Source organism: Gambusia affinis, linkage group LG06 (assembly GCF_019740435.1).
Source record: "Gambusia affinis linkage group LG06, SWU_Gaff_1.0, whole genome shotgun sequence".
NCBI classification, from domain to species: domain Eukaryota; kingdom Metazoa; phylum Chordata; class Actinopteri; order Cyprinodontiformes; family Poeciliidae; genus Gambusia; species Gambusia affinis.
Genome location: NC_057873.1, coordinates 5,913,278 through 5,929,165, shown reverse-complemented (window position 1 = coordinate 5,929,165; position 15,888 = coordinate 5,913,278). Strand labels below are relative to the sequence as shown.

The following is a 15,888-nucleotide window of genomic DNA, read 5'->3' as shown; positions in this document are numbered from 1 at the left end:
TTGGGTATATTAGAGTTCAGTATGACGGAAACAGGAGTTGGGTCTTAGTCAGATGTGTCATAATTTTTCCTATATTGTAAAATGCAAAGCAACATGACCAAGAATTAGCTGAAATAATGGTAGAAAGTCTGCCAATTATTGGTCCTAACGCTTAGATTTCTGTCAACCTTTCCACGTTTTATTGTCACATCTGATCAGAAATGTAAACTGACCAGAATGAAAGAGGTAATAGGGTGGCACATGCATATAATGGGTTTGACTATTCAGATTTTGTGCTTAAATGTTCAAAAATTCACATTTGCTGAATTCCTTTTGTATCCCATTTCAAAATGGGGAAGTATCGTGCTTCTTTATGCCATAAAAGCCTTTCTTTCTGTTTGAGTATAAACATTTCTGTGGTTTTCAGATGTTTCTTTTCAGTTTCACTAACCATTTGCTTGGGATTGGGTTTTGATTGTTTGTAAGGTTTTGAAAACATGTTGGTTTACTATAAACCAGGCCCCCCTCAAAGCAGCCAACACATGTCCCCTTTGAGAGACTCTTTTTTTTTTTTTTTTTTTTTTTTTTGTCAGGCATACCAGGTGATGAATGCCACCACATCTGGAAAACCCATAAATGTGCTGCACACACAAAAGAAAAACCTTCTACCGAAAAGAAAACCTCCACAACATTTCTTTGAGAGCTTTCTGAGGTTTTGATTTTTGTGTAAAGTTTTTTATGAAAGAAGCTTGTGGACAAAAAAGCTCCAGGACTGCCGCAGCGATCTGATTTCCTGAGATCACTGAAGATTAAAATATTTAAAAATTGACCAGACGCTACAGACATGACAGAGGAGTGAGGAAAATAATTTGGTTTTGCTTAAGCCTCAAATGTCTGTAACATAGATTTGTTCAGCCAATAACACAATGAAGCTTTCAGGCTCTGGGGCATAATAAACCAACTATCAACAATCCAAACAAACTGCTGCCAAAAGCACACACTCAGTCATAACACAAGTCGATATGAAAACTGCCATTTGGCACAAGCAACTCTCTTTGTGAGTCACAATGTGATAAATTGTATTGATTCTGAATTGTTGCACTGCTTTAAGAAGTATTGTTGCATGTTGCACCGTGACAATCAGACATTTGGGTCTGTTTAAACTCAAGGAAAACGCAGAGATGAATCATCAAACTCAAAGTGTGAAAACAGCGTTTCTTTGTGGTTAATTTCAACTATTTACAGAACCATTATGATCACAAAAACAAATCTGAAACCTCGCAAGCTCAAACTAAATATTCATCTGGAATGAATGGATAATGTGTGCATCTGGTTTTTAAGAAACTGGCTGCCCACCCGGGTCTTTGCGTCCAACGCTCCTTGAAATTACACCATTGCAGCTCCACTGGAACTGAACAAAGAAATATTTGGTCGTAAATGGCGCTGGAAACCGCCACATGGAAGCACTTTTGCGGATGGGGTCTTTTTGCAAGTTGTCCCCAGATCAGTTATCCTCTGATTCTCGCATGGTAACAAGTCAAAGGCCCACTTTAGCAGTTGTGTTCATCATCTTCTCTCACAGTGTGATGTGATGCTCACTGGCAGCACTTTGATCTGTAATTAATTCAGTCTCAAGTCTTATGAAGTTAGAGCACACGTTCACTTCTTTTTCTCTAGAGATGTTTGATTGCTCCTACTTTGGATAATTAGTTCATTTTCGGAATGAAGTACTCTTTCTTTTCAGAGGAAAGATGTAATCCAATCTGTTCTGATCTGTTTTACTTCCCAGATGCAAACAAAGCCAGGGCCGGTCCAAAGATTAAGTGGACCGGGGCCCAGAGAAGGCCTAAGCCCTTCACAAGATTAAACTGAAGACTTAATATTTATGATTAAGTTGATTAAGAAGAAGCCTACTTTATAATCATTTTATGTTTTCTGAAAAGCAAATTCAAGAGAATTGTTGATTATTTTAAATATTAAATTAGCAATTAGCTTGCTAAATGTAGCATAATAAAAATAGAAAAAAATCTAGGGACATAAATGGAAACTTTACCATATTCATTGTAAATCCAACCTTTTACACTTGGCCTGTTTTTCTTGAACCTTCCAGTTTTAGAATAACTGACTGTTAGCAAGTCACAGTAAAAAAAAGAAAACAGACATTTGCACAATTTATTCCCCACTGTGAAGCGGATTGAATTATTTTAATCATATTCTCGAAAGCAGATAATTTTAGACATTTGTATTTATCTTTTATTGTGTTAATTGAACACAAAGTGAGAGAGGACAGTTATGCATAATTTACTGCAGATGTCGGTGGCTGCGAGGTCACTTCTGGTAAATGGGCCCACAAATCAAATTCTGGTTTTAGCCCCATGCAATCTTGTTACATGTAAAGTAACTATCAAAATGTTTTGCTAATAACAGTAAAGGACCAATTTATCTAAATGCACAATAGGATGAGAGAAGTCATAAGTCATTAAAAGACTCCTCTGCTATCAGGTTGGGGATAAAGTTTGAGGTGTTTGTTTTGGATTCGGGGACGAGCTGCATGAGTCGGTGGCGCTCGGAGAATAATGAAGTATGTTTTTACTGGGGCCTTGCTGACATCTTTTCCTTTCCCCCCCTTCTCTCCTCTCTCCTGCCGTAAGTTGGCGGTTTCCAAAAGCAACAAACTCTGCTCAAAGAATGCAAATATGTAAATGTTTAAACCTGGTAGTTTCTCCATAAGTGTGCACATGATTCTGCTTATTTTCTAAATTTAACTGCATCTATGTCAAAACAAAACCTCCTCTAACCCCTGTAGCATTCTTTAATTTCAGCTCAGCTTGAGGTAGGAGTTCTTGCAATGATGATTTTCCTTGGACTCCATTTCCCTTCTTTCCAAGAACTTGCACAACCTTGATCATGGGGCATGGTCTAATTTTCCTCGTCCCCATCTTCTCCTCCTCCATCACTCTCTCTTCCCCTGCTCTGATCCCCCCACCGCACATCATTTTCAGTGGCCACAGCAGAGTCCTGAGATTCCCCTGCAGTATTTAGCGGTGGACGCACTGTGACTAGTTTCAGCAGCTCGATGAAAGCAGCAGTCTTTGAAAGTCGGCTGTCAGTCCGAGCTGCTGCAGCTACGGAAGCAAAGCTGCCTCCGACTTGGTGAGTGGGTGATGGTATGCGTGCAGAATCACAATAGTCACCCCTGTTACATGGTCTGTGGCAGATCTGAGGTCAGGCAGCTTCTCTAAGGGAATTTTCTCCTATATATGTAGTGAAGAGGATACACCGCCTCCTTTTAACTCCAGACCTTGTGGCAAACATCAGAAGGCAGGTTACGTTTATCCTCGCATTAACCACAAGCCGTCAAACAATCGTGGAAAAATGGATGCCTCTTTAATTTTAAAGAAAAGGAAAACTTGGGAACCTGAATCCCCAGTTAAGTTGAGTGAGTGACCTTATTTGGCCGCCCTTCATGGCAGAAATCTTCTCGAATAGCTCTCCTCTTCATTGAACATTTAAGCCATAAAATTGTGGTTTGCGGTGATGGCTAACGGTAATGTCTCAATGGTCACTCGTTGCTGTGTCAGCAGAGTTTTTAAATGTCTGTAACTGGCTTTGCTCCACTGCTCTAACCTGTCAGATTCACTTGTGTTGCTTTTTCTCATTTCTTTATAAACATGGCAGCTTTTTCAGAGTTGGAGGTGGAAGATAATAAAAAAAACTTATTGGCAACACATTTTTTCCCCCCACTGTTGTTCAAGTTTGATTTATTTTCTTTTATTGCCTGAGAAATCATTGCGCCCCCACATGATGTATTATTCTCTCTATGAGAGCACAGGATCCAGGATGAAGGCATTTCATCAGTGTATTGATTGCCCCTTCCACTAACAGTGCCACATCGTGTTTCCACCGAAGCGTTTCCACCGAAATATCAAGTGCCTTAGAAACACTGTAGCGTCCTTCTAGCAACCTGGCTTTGCATAAACCAAAATTAGCTCCACATTAGTGCCAGTTTGTAGAAGCTGCTTCCCCATCAAACAGCAGGGAGACTCTGTCTACAGGAGGAATTGTTGTGGTTCAATATTTAGCCTGCAAATTGATTGTGCGTGTTTTTTTTCTATGCATACAGATGGATTGCCTTTAATCTTCAGATCTTATTTTTGAGAATCGCTTGTTACAAACTCCACGTTTTAATTCTTGATTTGTGTGTCAGAATGACCGACTTTTTTCTACAGACATCCTGAAGGCAAATCTCATCTTTCTCTCTTGCTAGGACTGCTGGACATAATTTTCAAAACCTGTACTTCAGGATTACAGTCTGCTGGTACTTGCAGGACAGATTCCTGTGCAGCCATGATTTATTTATTTTTATTTTTTCTTGATCGTTCTGACTCTGCAGCCTGATGACGATAGTAAAACTTCTGCTTGAAAGGTGACCACATCAATTATGTGACCTTTTTAATTTTCTTTATAACTCCGAACCTTTTAATTAACATATTTTAGCACAGGGGTTGAACTGTTTTGGAAGTTGGATGATGATGATGAGATAGAGAAAAGTGCAACAGTGGCTTTAAAAAATGTTAAATTGTTGAGTATTTATTATTTCCTCTGGTGACAACTGAAACTGCAAACTTCAACTTTGATTGATTTCATATTTCCTGCAAAGTTAGCTGAACTTAGAAATGTTAACACTTCAAAACTGGCTCTTTCTTATTAGAGGAAACCATGTTTAAAGCTAAAATATCACATATTAAATATAGCATAAATTGCATAGCATAATAGCATAATTTAAACTGGAAAATATTGAAACTTAACACAGGGAATAAGCAACCATTAGGAAGTGTTTACCTTCTTCCTATACAAAGCTAAACTAAAATGCTACCAACCTGTCGGGGTTGTTGGGGGCAGATTCCCTGGTAATCGGATTTGGCCTGTAGTGGAAAACCAAACTTTTATCTCTGAGTGACAACGGGACCACAAACGCTGTACTGATATCTTACTAAAAATATTAAATAAGGCAGAGGTGCACAGATATGTAAAAGAAAACAAAGAGGAGGCAGTTTTCGGTGGAAGAGGCAACCAAATTTTAATTAAATATACTCCTAATTCATCATCTCAATCAACATTTTCTTTTCTATACACATTTATCAGTAACTCAGAAAATTTTGCTGATCATAATTAGTGGGAGTTGATAGTTTCACATTTACCACATTTAATCTGACAGACATCTTTAGGTCACTGTCAGAGAAAATGCAGCACCAAGCAAACTAACTTCCAACTAAATCACACAATTCACATTCATTTTCCACCCATTACAAATGGTATTTTCCAGTAGACAGACAAATTAAAATCCCTTCTTCAATAAATTTGTGGCTTGTAAAGACGTCAGTAAATTAATGGGAGAATTTCCCTAATTTTCTAGCTGTTAGGTGGATAAAGATCTTTTGCAGTGAGATAAGCTTACAGAAACAGATAACAGAAAATGTAAAACTCCTATAAATAGAGTTGGAGGGAAATCTTTCCAGGGCAGCATCATTAATGTGTTAGATTGTGGTGAGCCTGTGAATAATTCAGGAAATGTGTTACACTTCGTGTCATGTGACGCCTCCAGAGCCTTTATGAGCTCTGGTGAAAGATGCTATTTTCGCTTTTAAATTGAAGATCAAACTTCAATTTGAGTCGAGGAAGAATCAGTTCCAAACATGTTCCTTTCACTTCCACACCAAACAAGGGAAAGCATCAGCAGAGGGGTCTCCTCGTACTTCCACAGATTATTTTCTCCTTTTCTGTTTGTGTTTCAACTCTAAACTTACAAAGGCAGACAAGATGGTTATCTTTGGGAAGGTCATCTCTGGAGTGGTTGTTCAAGAAGCTTCTGTTTCGTTTTAAAACTTTGGAAGAGCCCTGAGGCATGTTGTTGTTTGGACCTCATTTTCTTGGAGATATGGAAGCAACATTTGCGGACTTTCCTCTCTCTAAGGCAAAGCTTAAAAATGTGTCCCAGAATGATGTTTACTTACTGTTTTACAACTAAAGTCCTTCTTGTAGGCGGGATATTTGTTGAATTTGGATAATTGCAATGTCACACACTTGAAAAGTGTTCAAACCCCGAGAAAGTTTACCATTTTGAGAGCATATTTTCAACCCCTTTCCTCTTTACTCTGATACCAAAGGTGGTTGATATGAACTTAAAATTCAATCTCAATATTTTGCCGTACTATTGGCATAATGATAAAAATGATGCTAACAACTATTTATTACTGTATGGTTGTGACTGCTCTTCAGAAACATTGCATCTGTGCGATTTATATCACTAACTTGAACACAGTAACTACATTTAATCATATTTTCTAATTTACTTGTATTTCCTGATGCCCTCATTGCACATGTAGTGAAAAAAGAGCAATAAAATTAACAATTCTCATAGCACAGACATGTATGGGGGATATAAAACTTTATCGCAATATTTTAAATGCCCACCTCCATCTTGTACGCTTCAATAAAATCATTTAAATGCTTCCTAAGTGCAGAAGTTGTTGATGGTGGATGCAACAATATGCAGATCAATACTGAAAGGAAACCCGTTGTGATGCCAAACACTTGAGAGCTGCGTAGAGGTTCACCTTTGAGAGCAACAATGTCCGTAAGCATGAAACTAGAGCAGCAACATAACAGTAAAAGCATTCAAAGACATCTACCATTTTCTTCCAGTAGCTCTGTCAAATAAAATCCCAGTAAAATCAAATGGGATACAGTTTACAAAATGACATCAGTGACACTGAAAGTGTTTCACTGAAGGCTGTGACCAACGCGATTCAACATTTATATGTAAATCAATTAAGGTAATGTTTAATTATGAGAAGGATAATGATTTTGAGTAATAAAGTGATTTGTTTTTATGTGTTAATAACCTTAGCAACCACTCATCTGCCCGCGTTAAGAGAATCAGCCTAACCTCAGCTTCATGAGCAACTATTCTCAATAACAGGGTGTTATAATCTGCATCCAGAGCAGCCAATTCATTATTTTACATAATTAAAATTTAATGTAATTAAATGTGAAAGCTCAATTTTTGTCAGCATAAATGGTAGCTTATTTGTTTAGTTATTTTAATAGGTTTCTCTTTTTTTTTTTGTTTGTAGTCCTTTAGGTGTCACTTTTGCAGACAGGGAAAAATAAATCAAATGCTTTCCATGTCTTTGTTTATATTGTGTTAATACTTTTATGAAACTATTAATCTCAAATCATTCAATGAAACTCCTGGAGAAGAACATTGTTATAAAAGTTAAAGACACAGGAGCTGATGACCGCTGCACTGAAGCTGAAAGATTTGTTGGAGTGAGCATAAAAGTTTGAAATGTCAGAGAGAAGCGAGTTGAAAAGTGAAAAATCTGAAATCCTTGCGTACAAATGCTAGCAGATCCTCCAGTTTGGACCGGTGACCAGTCAGTAAATTATCATTCAGCTGGAGGATGAGAGAGCAGAGAAGCATGGGAGCGCCCACCAGCAAACTGGAAGCTGCATCAGCAGCTCTTCAGCTCTCTTCTTTTAGTGATGCTGAAAAGCAGCCTCAGATCAGTTGGGGTGTAAATATACATCTATCTTAAGAGATGAGTCAATGCAAAATATTTTGAGTCTTGTTGATTTTAGCAACTATTTGGGGAGAAACAGCAAAAAGAAATCTACAAATCACAAATTAAATTTTCATCTGTAAGCAGGGAAGAATATTCTATTTCAATTTTAAAAAAATCTCCACGTTTATCAGGTTAACACGCTCAAGCATGTGGAAGTTTCCTCTTTACGGATGTCCATGTGTGCTCAATAAGGACTCAATACGGATGTCCCCCACACACGTCCGCTCAAATCATGTACTCTGTCTCGGCAGGAGACCGTGTTCACATCGAACCGTTCTGCACGCGACATTTCACTGATGCCCAGCAGCCCGAATGCTGCTTTGTGCTGAACTAACGGTTGTGCTGTGACTGTCCAGATGGAGAAGAAACGAGGCAAGGCACCCAACTAGCTCATCAGACTTGTTAGCATTCATTCTGATTGTGGGAACTGAAGGAATCCCTTCATTTTATGAACACACCAAATCCACTCATGTTTACAAAACCAGCCACCTCTCGGACAATGTAGTAATTGCTGTTTGTTTATATATGTTTCTAATTAAAATGCTTGAGTGTACAGGCCATTGAGCAGGAAGAATGAAAAGTGATGCAGCTTTAAAAATAAGCTATTACCTCCTGACATCAGCTACAGGCATCCTGAAGTTAATAAATGATCGCAATTCACTTCCTGCAGCAATGTTGCAGTTTATTCCCCCATTAGGAGGTAGTGGTCCACCCCTTCCAATCATCCTTTAATTAGAGCTGTTGTTATTTGGGCTGTCACAAGAGGTAATACCTCATGACAGTGTCAGCATCAGCATGGCATCCTGCAATCTCGTATTCACTGATGGCAGGGCTTTGGTGCTCGTTCGCCGTCGAGTCATCTGCCTCGCCGGACGCAGCGGTGCACCAGCCATCAGCATAGAAGCGAGCTAAGTGATTTTTTTCTTAATTATTGAAGGCTGGTGATTACTTCCCCAGATTGGCCTGATGTATCACCGAGTCACAACATGTTTACACAGAAGCGGAAGTGGCTATAAAGAGGGGCAGAATGCCTCAGCAGACTCTTATTCAGCCATGACAGCGGTATCCATCCATTACTCAGTTTTCTCCAAGTGTCAATTAGGAAATGTAAAGCTGAAATAAAAGCGTAATGTGGGGTAAAATAAAAACGGCTACGAGGTCACATGTTTTCCCGGCAGCACAGTGGAAAGAATCTGCTTCCATCCTAAGGCAGACATGTGTTGACAATTTGTATTTAATGAAGTGCTGCCCTCTGTGGGGGGACTTCGAACCCCCCCATCAGCCTCGACCCGGTTTGTCCAGACGTTCTGAAGCGGCAGACTGTCGGTGTGAATTCGGGTGAACGACGACGGTAACCTGCTTCGGAAACGAAGGCGACATCAAGATCTGCCGCTCCCACAGGGGAGAGCTCTGAAAACGCTGAACTTTAACGAGATTACCAGCTCAGCGTGGGGGAGGAGAAGGAGATGAAGCAGCATGCCCCGCTTGGAGTTACCAGCATGAAATACAGATTTATGAACTCCTATAAACCACATTTATTTCTCTTTATTAAGTCTGCTGATTTTACCCAAAGTGGAAAAACTTCCTGTTAAATTACTAACAGCTTGGGGATTTACTTCTGCATAAGGTGGCTGCAACACTCATGAGCTGAGAGATAAAACCGAGCTTGACTCTTACACTTTGCTGGTTTACTGGCAACCAGTCGGTGTGGTCGTTGGGAGCAGGTGGTCGTCTCAGACTGGCTTTGCCGGTGTGAAGCTGGCAAAGGTTAGAAGCCAGACTCTCAATCTGTCCACTTGAAAAGTCCCCAGTACTGCTGGAAACTTTTCTGCTCCCCGTGGAGGACATGGCAATTACAATTTCTGATGGGATCGGCGAAAAGCGCCAGGAGCCACAGCACATTCCTGGAACATGATCAGATTTATGCCTGGAACATTTTAGCAAAACTCCACTGTACAAATGTCCTCCTTATACCATCAGTGTGGCATCTCAAATATAACACGCTGCCTTTTTACTGTCGTCTACCTGATTGCCAGAGGTCACTTTACATTTAATGACATCATTAGGCTGTGAATTGTCTTCTCTGAGCCAGTGCTTGATGAAGCACATTGCGCCACAGCAGGTATGTGGCAGTGATACCTTAAAATAAAGCTGCTTCCATTTAGTCCCCACGACGCCACGTTCTGTGGCAGATTGGACTTGGAGCTGCTATGGCGTTCTCCAGCTGGAAAGTGCCCAACCTTTGACCTCCTACCTCAACTCTTCCTGCTTTGGAATGTGTGACTAACATGCCCTGTGGAGAGCTGGTAAAAAGAGAGCACACATGGTTTATCTGCCTCTCATTTTGCTTGTGATTTAACTCATGAACAGCCGTCAGAGCGAATCTCTGCGTCAGACTGCATGTGGAGCACATTTACTTAAAAACCTCCGTAACTGAGATTGTAATCCATTTCAGGGCCTTACGATTAGTTGTTCCTTTTTCATCCCGTCCCACTTTGATGGAAACATGTATTGCAATTTATAAACACAGCTGAGGAATAAAAATCATCAAAAGGACTTGCAGCGGTTCGCAAAAGTTTTATAACCCTGGATGTTTTTCACATACAAAACACTAATTTATTTTTGCTCAATTTTGTTTGACAGACCAACACAAAGTAGTGCATCCTCATGAAGTGAAAAGGAAATTACCCATGGTTCTTTACAAATAAGAATCTGAAAAGCCCTTTCTTCTGACACCCAGTTGTAGTAACACTTCCACTAATCTGCTAATGCCACGGTAGCAGACCTAATTGTTTGCTTGGTATTTTAGTATTTTTGCTAACTTTGTAAATCTTTAGCGCAGTGAACTTCCCCTAAATTTATTTTTTTCAGAAAGAAACTAGAATGCAAATTTATATGGCCGTTTTGTAAACTTTCAGTTGATTAAAGTTTGACATCTATGTTGAAGTTTTGGTTTATCAACAAGTAGTTATCTGTTCATATTCCCGCTTTTATTTTGATCTGGGTGTCACAAGCAGTTTGTTGAACTTAAAATTTGCAAAATAGCTAAGTAAATCAACACTTTAGAATTCATCTGGTAAACAAATTACTTAGGGAAGCAAAGTGTGTTGAACATTTTCAAAGTTAGCAAAAGTGCTAAATGAAACATTAGCACATTAGCACATTAGCAGACGTGCACCCACCACTGGGGAGCAGCAGATCCTGCTGTGAGGAGGTTTTTCTTTCACAACAGCACTGTAGATGATCAGAGTAGATGAATCAAGGTCAGTAAATACATGACAATGCTGGAGAAAAACCTGCTTGAGTTTTTAAAGTTACAGGATAAAAACTTCAATTACAGTTGGAATATTTGAATGCTAAAATGGTCCAGTAAACATCCAAATCTAAATCCAAGGTTTCTGAGTTGTTTTTCACAGAAGCTCTTTCAAAATACAACTCTGGCAGAAATTAAGAGACCGTTAAAAACCTCCTGGTTCTCCCACCAAATATCGATTTCTGATCTCTTCCTGAGTTAAAACATTAGTATTGTTGTTTCTAAATGAATAGAAACTTGTTTTCTTTGTATTAGTTGAGGTCTGAAAGCACTGCATCTTTTTCATTATTTCATTGTGTCATTTCTCTCTTTCTGCAAATAAATCATAAATTTTTGCTTGGCATTTTGGAGACATGTTGTCGGCAGTTCATAGAATAAAAGAACAATGTTCATTTTACTCACACATATACCTATAGAGAGTAAATCAGAGAACCTGATTATTAATTTATTTTTTTTCCAGAGCTGTATGTTTATACAAACTCTTAAGATTTTCATTTCTAAGCAGTTCTGAAAGCCATGTGTCACTTTTGTTTCTCTTCACAATAATTCACTACATTCTACTCCAATTATGATGTGATCAAATGTGAAACTGAAGGAGTAAAACTTGTTTCGAAGGACAATATATTTGTTGTTAGAATAAAAATTCTTGACAGACTGCAGACTGGAAGCACACCTGTTGCTTTCTGATGTTTGTCTTGATGAATAGTCAGGGAAATCTGAGTCCTCGTTAGCCACCAGCTGATGTGAGTCGGATACTACAAAGGCTACGGGAGCTGACAAAGGACTGTATGAAGGCCGGTGACACTACTCTGAGTCTGAATCCTGCAGAGCAGCGGGCAGAAAAACAACAAAGCGCATACATCTGGTACAGCTGAATGAACACTGGGGAGTAGAAGTGACAATGAAGGTTGCCACCACATCAGAGGGAGCAGGAGCTACAAAAAGCCAAGGTCAGGTTTGTCATCTTAGATTTGACACAGTGCTGGACAGGCGGCACACAGAGAGAGAGAGAGAGAGAGTGGCTCCATGGACTGGTGCTTTACACTTATTGTAAATCAATAGCAGCCTTTCAGTGGCAGCCGTGAGACATTCAGTATTTGAAGAGCTGGCTTTAAACAATGTTTTGGTCAGCTATTATGTAGGTTGTCAACTTTCAAAATTCACGACTGTCGAAGTTGTGTTTGATTTCACGAAATGCATACTGTCGCTCTTGCTAGCTTTTTCTCCCAGATTCACTTTCTTATCAATAGGGGGAAAAGAGTCACCAGTAAATTTTTGCAAATTACAAAATAAAATTTAGTATGTATTCTATGTGAAGGTCAAAACAAAAGTCTGACACATGCGCCACCAAAAACCACTCCATTTTTGTTTGCATTTAAGAAGGAAGTTGCGCTCACTGTCTTCTTCGGTGGTTTTTGCTTTTGGTTTCATCAGTGATTTTTGGTGCAGCACCACCACAGGTGAAGGGGTAAACAGGATTTTCAAATGGTGTATTGGGTGTATTTTTGCTTTTCAAGCTGTGCAATGCGAAAGAGAATTGCACCTGCTAAAAATTTAACAAATTTTGCAATTTTAGTCCCCAATAAAAACCGAGTCTTCTAGACTATCAGGTGTGAACACAACTTTATATTAGCATGCTTGAAACATCAGATTTATGTTTGCATTGGAAAATCAATTTTGGTTCATTTTTGTGTTTTCTATCATTTAACTCCACAGTAACCACACTAAAAAAACAAAACTTGGGTACTCAAATCTTATATCTTGAATATATTTTCACCATCAGTCCATCATAAAAATATTTTAGCTGAAATGTAAAATGAGAAGCCCAAATATAACTTTCATTACTGTAAACTGTCATTTTAGAAGAAAGCTCTACTCTGTGGAACAATCCGGCTCAGTAACACTGTAGCCGCTCCAGGAGTAACGATGCACGCTCTCACATATTTGCTCCTGCACACAAATCTTTCACTGTCCAGGCCTGCCGCTGTGACATTTAGTCCGTAAGTTTTAAAACGTGAGAAAAAGAAATCTTGATGAGTGAGATGCTTTAACGTGGAATTCATGTACAGAAAATTAAAGCTTGAATTTTTTGATGTTTCTCCAGCTACATAGGAAGCAGCCAAGGAGCTCAGGCTGTGCAGCAGATGGCTCCCCCTACTTCATGTGTAAGGAGGTGACAGTGTAAATCCCGTGCCTACGGCTCCACAACGGGGGAAATTGCATTCTGATCCAGTCCTCTCCTCTGTGTATTAGTGTTATACAACACACTATTGTGTCTGGCATTTGCATTAGTGGCATGAAATTCAGCCCACTGGCTTTCATGATGTAGCGTGATGAGACAACAGTAGGAGTTCTGGCTGTTCCCTTGCTGCAACATCACATTCACACTCGCTCTTCCAAATCACTCCACAGCCTTTTCTTTTTATTGAAATAACTAAAAAATAACAAAGTTTTTTGTTGTATGTGGCTACAAAAATAACTATTTACTTTCTTCCACTGCAAGGTTTTGACATGATGTTCCTTTTAGGAACAATATGACAGAAAATTAGATCAGCCAAGGCAACCGTAGCATAACAGTCTGATAGACATGATATATAGTCACTGACTGTGGCACTGAGTGCTGGATACAAGGTGGGCTATCGCGGCTGCTATTGTTCGGCTGTGTGTGAAGTAGTCCTCTGTGTATCCATCATTATGAGTGGTGAATCAACCGAGCGGGGGCCGTCAAGAGGAGGCCCCCTGGGAATGAGGCCTTGTCCTGTCACTATGGGGAGGGGCGTGCAGATAATAATGGAGACATCATGAGGGCAGCAGATAGGCTTTCCTCTTCAAATTGGAGGATAGTGAGAATTTTCTCCCAGCCGATGATTGTTCCCTGGCAGCTTCAACTGCTCTTGTCAAAGAAAACAGACACCAGAGCTGTTCTCCTGAAGGAAAGAAAATTAATTATGGCTCTAAAAGGCGCAGACTGTTCTATTTTTGTAGCACCTGACATCGGTTGAAAAACAACAGAGATTCCCACAAGGCCTTCAGTAATTTAGCCTTTTATCAAAGTGACAACAGATCTTTTTTTTATATATATTTGTGCTAATCACATTCATCGCGATTTGTAGTTATTAGCACTTGAGATGGTGGAATCAACAGTGTTCTGTGCAATATCTTCCTGTATACTTAGTTGAAACAACAACCAACATTTTCCAGATCTTTTCAGTATTTAGTATAAAATCACAATAACAGTTGAACTGATGCTCCTTTATGTTAAATCATAGCTCTTAGTGAAGAATATGTATAGCATATATATGCGATCTGTAGCGTCCAACAAGTAGGCCAGCAACGGAAAACAATGGCAAGAGCAATTTTTTTTTTTTGTGTAACAAGCCTCCACATAGACTTTGAATGTAAACCAGACGTGCGAAACAGTAGGTGTAGAGCAAAATGTCAAGCGTTTGCATTCAAAGTGCACACGCGTCGAACCTGAAGCGTCAGATGAGTTTGGTGTGAACGCAGCATATAGTTTGAACAACTTGCAGGGCTTGTGTAAAGCTTGTGTCACTTTGTTGTTGTTTATGGCTCCTACTGGAAACCCAAAATGGTGCCAAACAAGTTATTTAAGAGTAGTTCTGGTATTTTCGATTTCAATTTCATCAATCAAAGGCATGCTAGTGCTCACAAGATAGCAGTCACTTCAATGAGAAACATTCTGATATTTTAAGTTCTTGAGATCTTGTGTGATATGACCTTACAGGTTTGATTTCAATCTTCGACTACATCCTGAAAAGCTAAGCAGGATTTAAGATCAAGTGACTGTAAATAGCCATGAGAGTACAGTGAACTGTGTTTCATAGAGCGCAGGATTAGAATGTCAACATGGTCTAATATTTCCCAACCCTAATGTGGGTCATTAAGTTTGATAGACTCTTGAAAAACCTTTATACATATAAATGTAATGTGAAGATGAAGTGCTGGACGAGCTCAGCTTCTGCAAAACAGACTGCATCAATCTTGAGAGTATAATTGCAGTTCCTGTGCCAAAATGAATATGTTCTACTTTATCAACAGTACAAGCACGGGGAACAAGGTGCACAGAGCAACATCAACAATCTGCAATGTTTACCACATTGGTCTGGAGCCCTCTGTCTCCCTCATTAATCAGCTAAAGTGACAGTCTAACATTTACATGTTTCTCATTCATCAGAATGAGGCCCATTGTTCCAGTGCAATGCTGGAAATACATGTTGCATTTGTAACTCAGGGATGGCAGGAAGTTCAAAATATAATAGCTTTGTGATGCACTTAAGAGTCCATTTTGGGTTCACTGTCAAGCCTGAGCCAATTCAGGCTTCTTTGGAACAGATGACGGAGCGTGCATTAAAAATGCAGCAGCGACAGCAGCTGCTGAATGACTGCAACTATGTGGTATTCATGCAGCGCCAGGGAAAGGCAGGACAATGGTTTTCACACTGAAATAAGTGTCTGAAAATAGTATTTGGATGTGCTTTCATGACACAAAGACTGAAGCCGGAAAAAGCTGTGTCAAAAGGTTTGCAGAGATTTTCCTTTCGGAACACGCCATTGTTTTTCTTCTTTTAAAATGCACTTCTGTTTTCCTGTTGACATCATTCCAACAGGTTTGCAGGGCTGAGATTCTACAAAAAAATGTTTTTTGTGTTATGGATTTAAAAAATATCCTTCCAGGTCTAAGGCTTTGTTTCAGAATGGCTGGGTTTATGCAGAGACTAAATGGCATATTTTGTTTACTTCTTTCTAAAAATCAGAAAAATCTTAAATCTAAAGTGCATTTAGCTGGACTGGAGTCAAATTTAGATACAAATGTACATCACAAAAAAAATATTCAGATATTTTATTTGTAAAAAAATATCTAAAACAATTTTTTTTTCACTTCCAATTGTTATATAATAAAGTGTCAAGTATGTAAAGGAGTAGTGTCCAAAATAAAGTTGAAAACCT

General features: G+C 39.2%; 1 protein-coding gene across 14 annotated transcripts in view; it reads left to right on the top strand.

Annotated features, from left to right (window-relative positions):
• Positions 1-15,888, top strand: part of nectin1b (nectin cell adhesion molecule 1b) — a 221,573-nt gene that overhangs the window by 150,869 nt on the left and 54,816 nt on the right. The window lies entirely within an intron of this gene.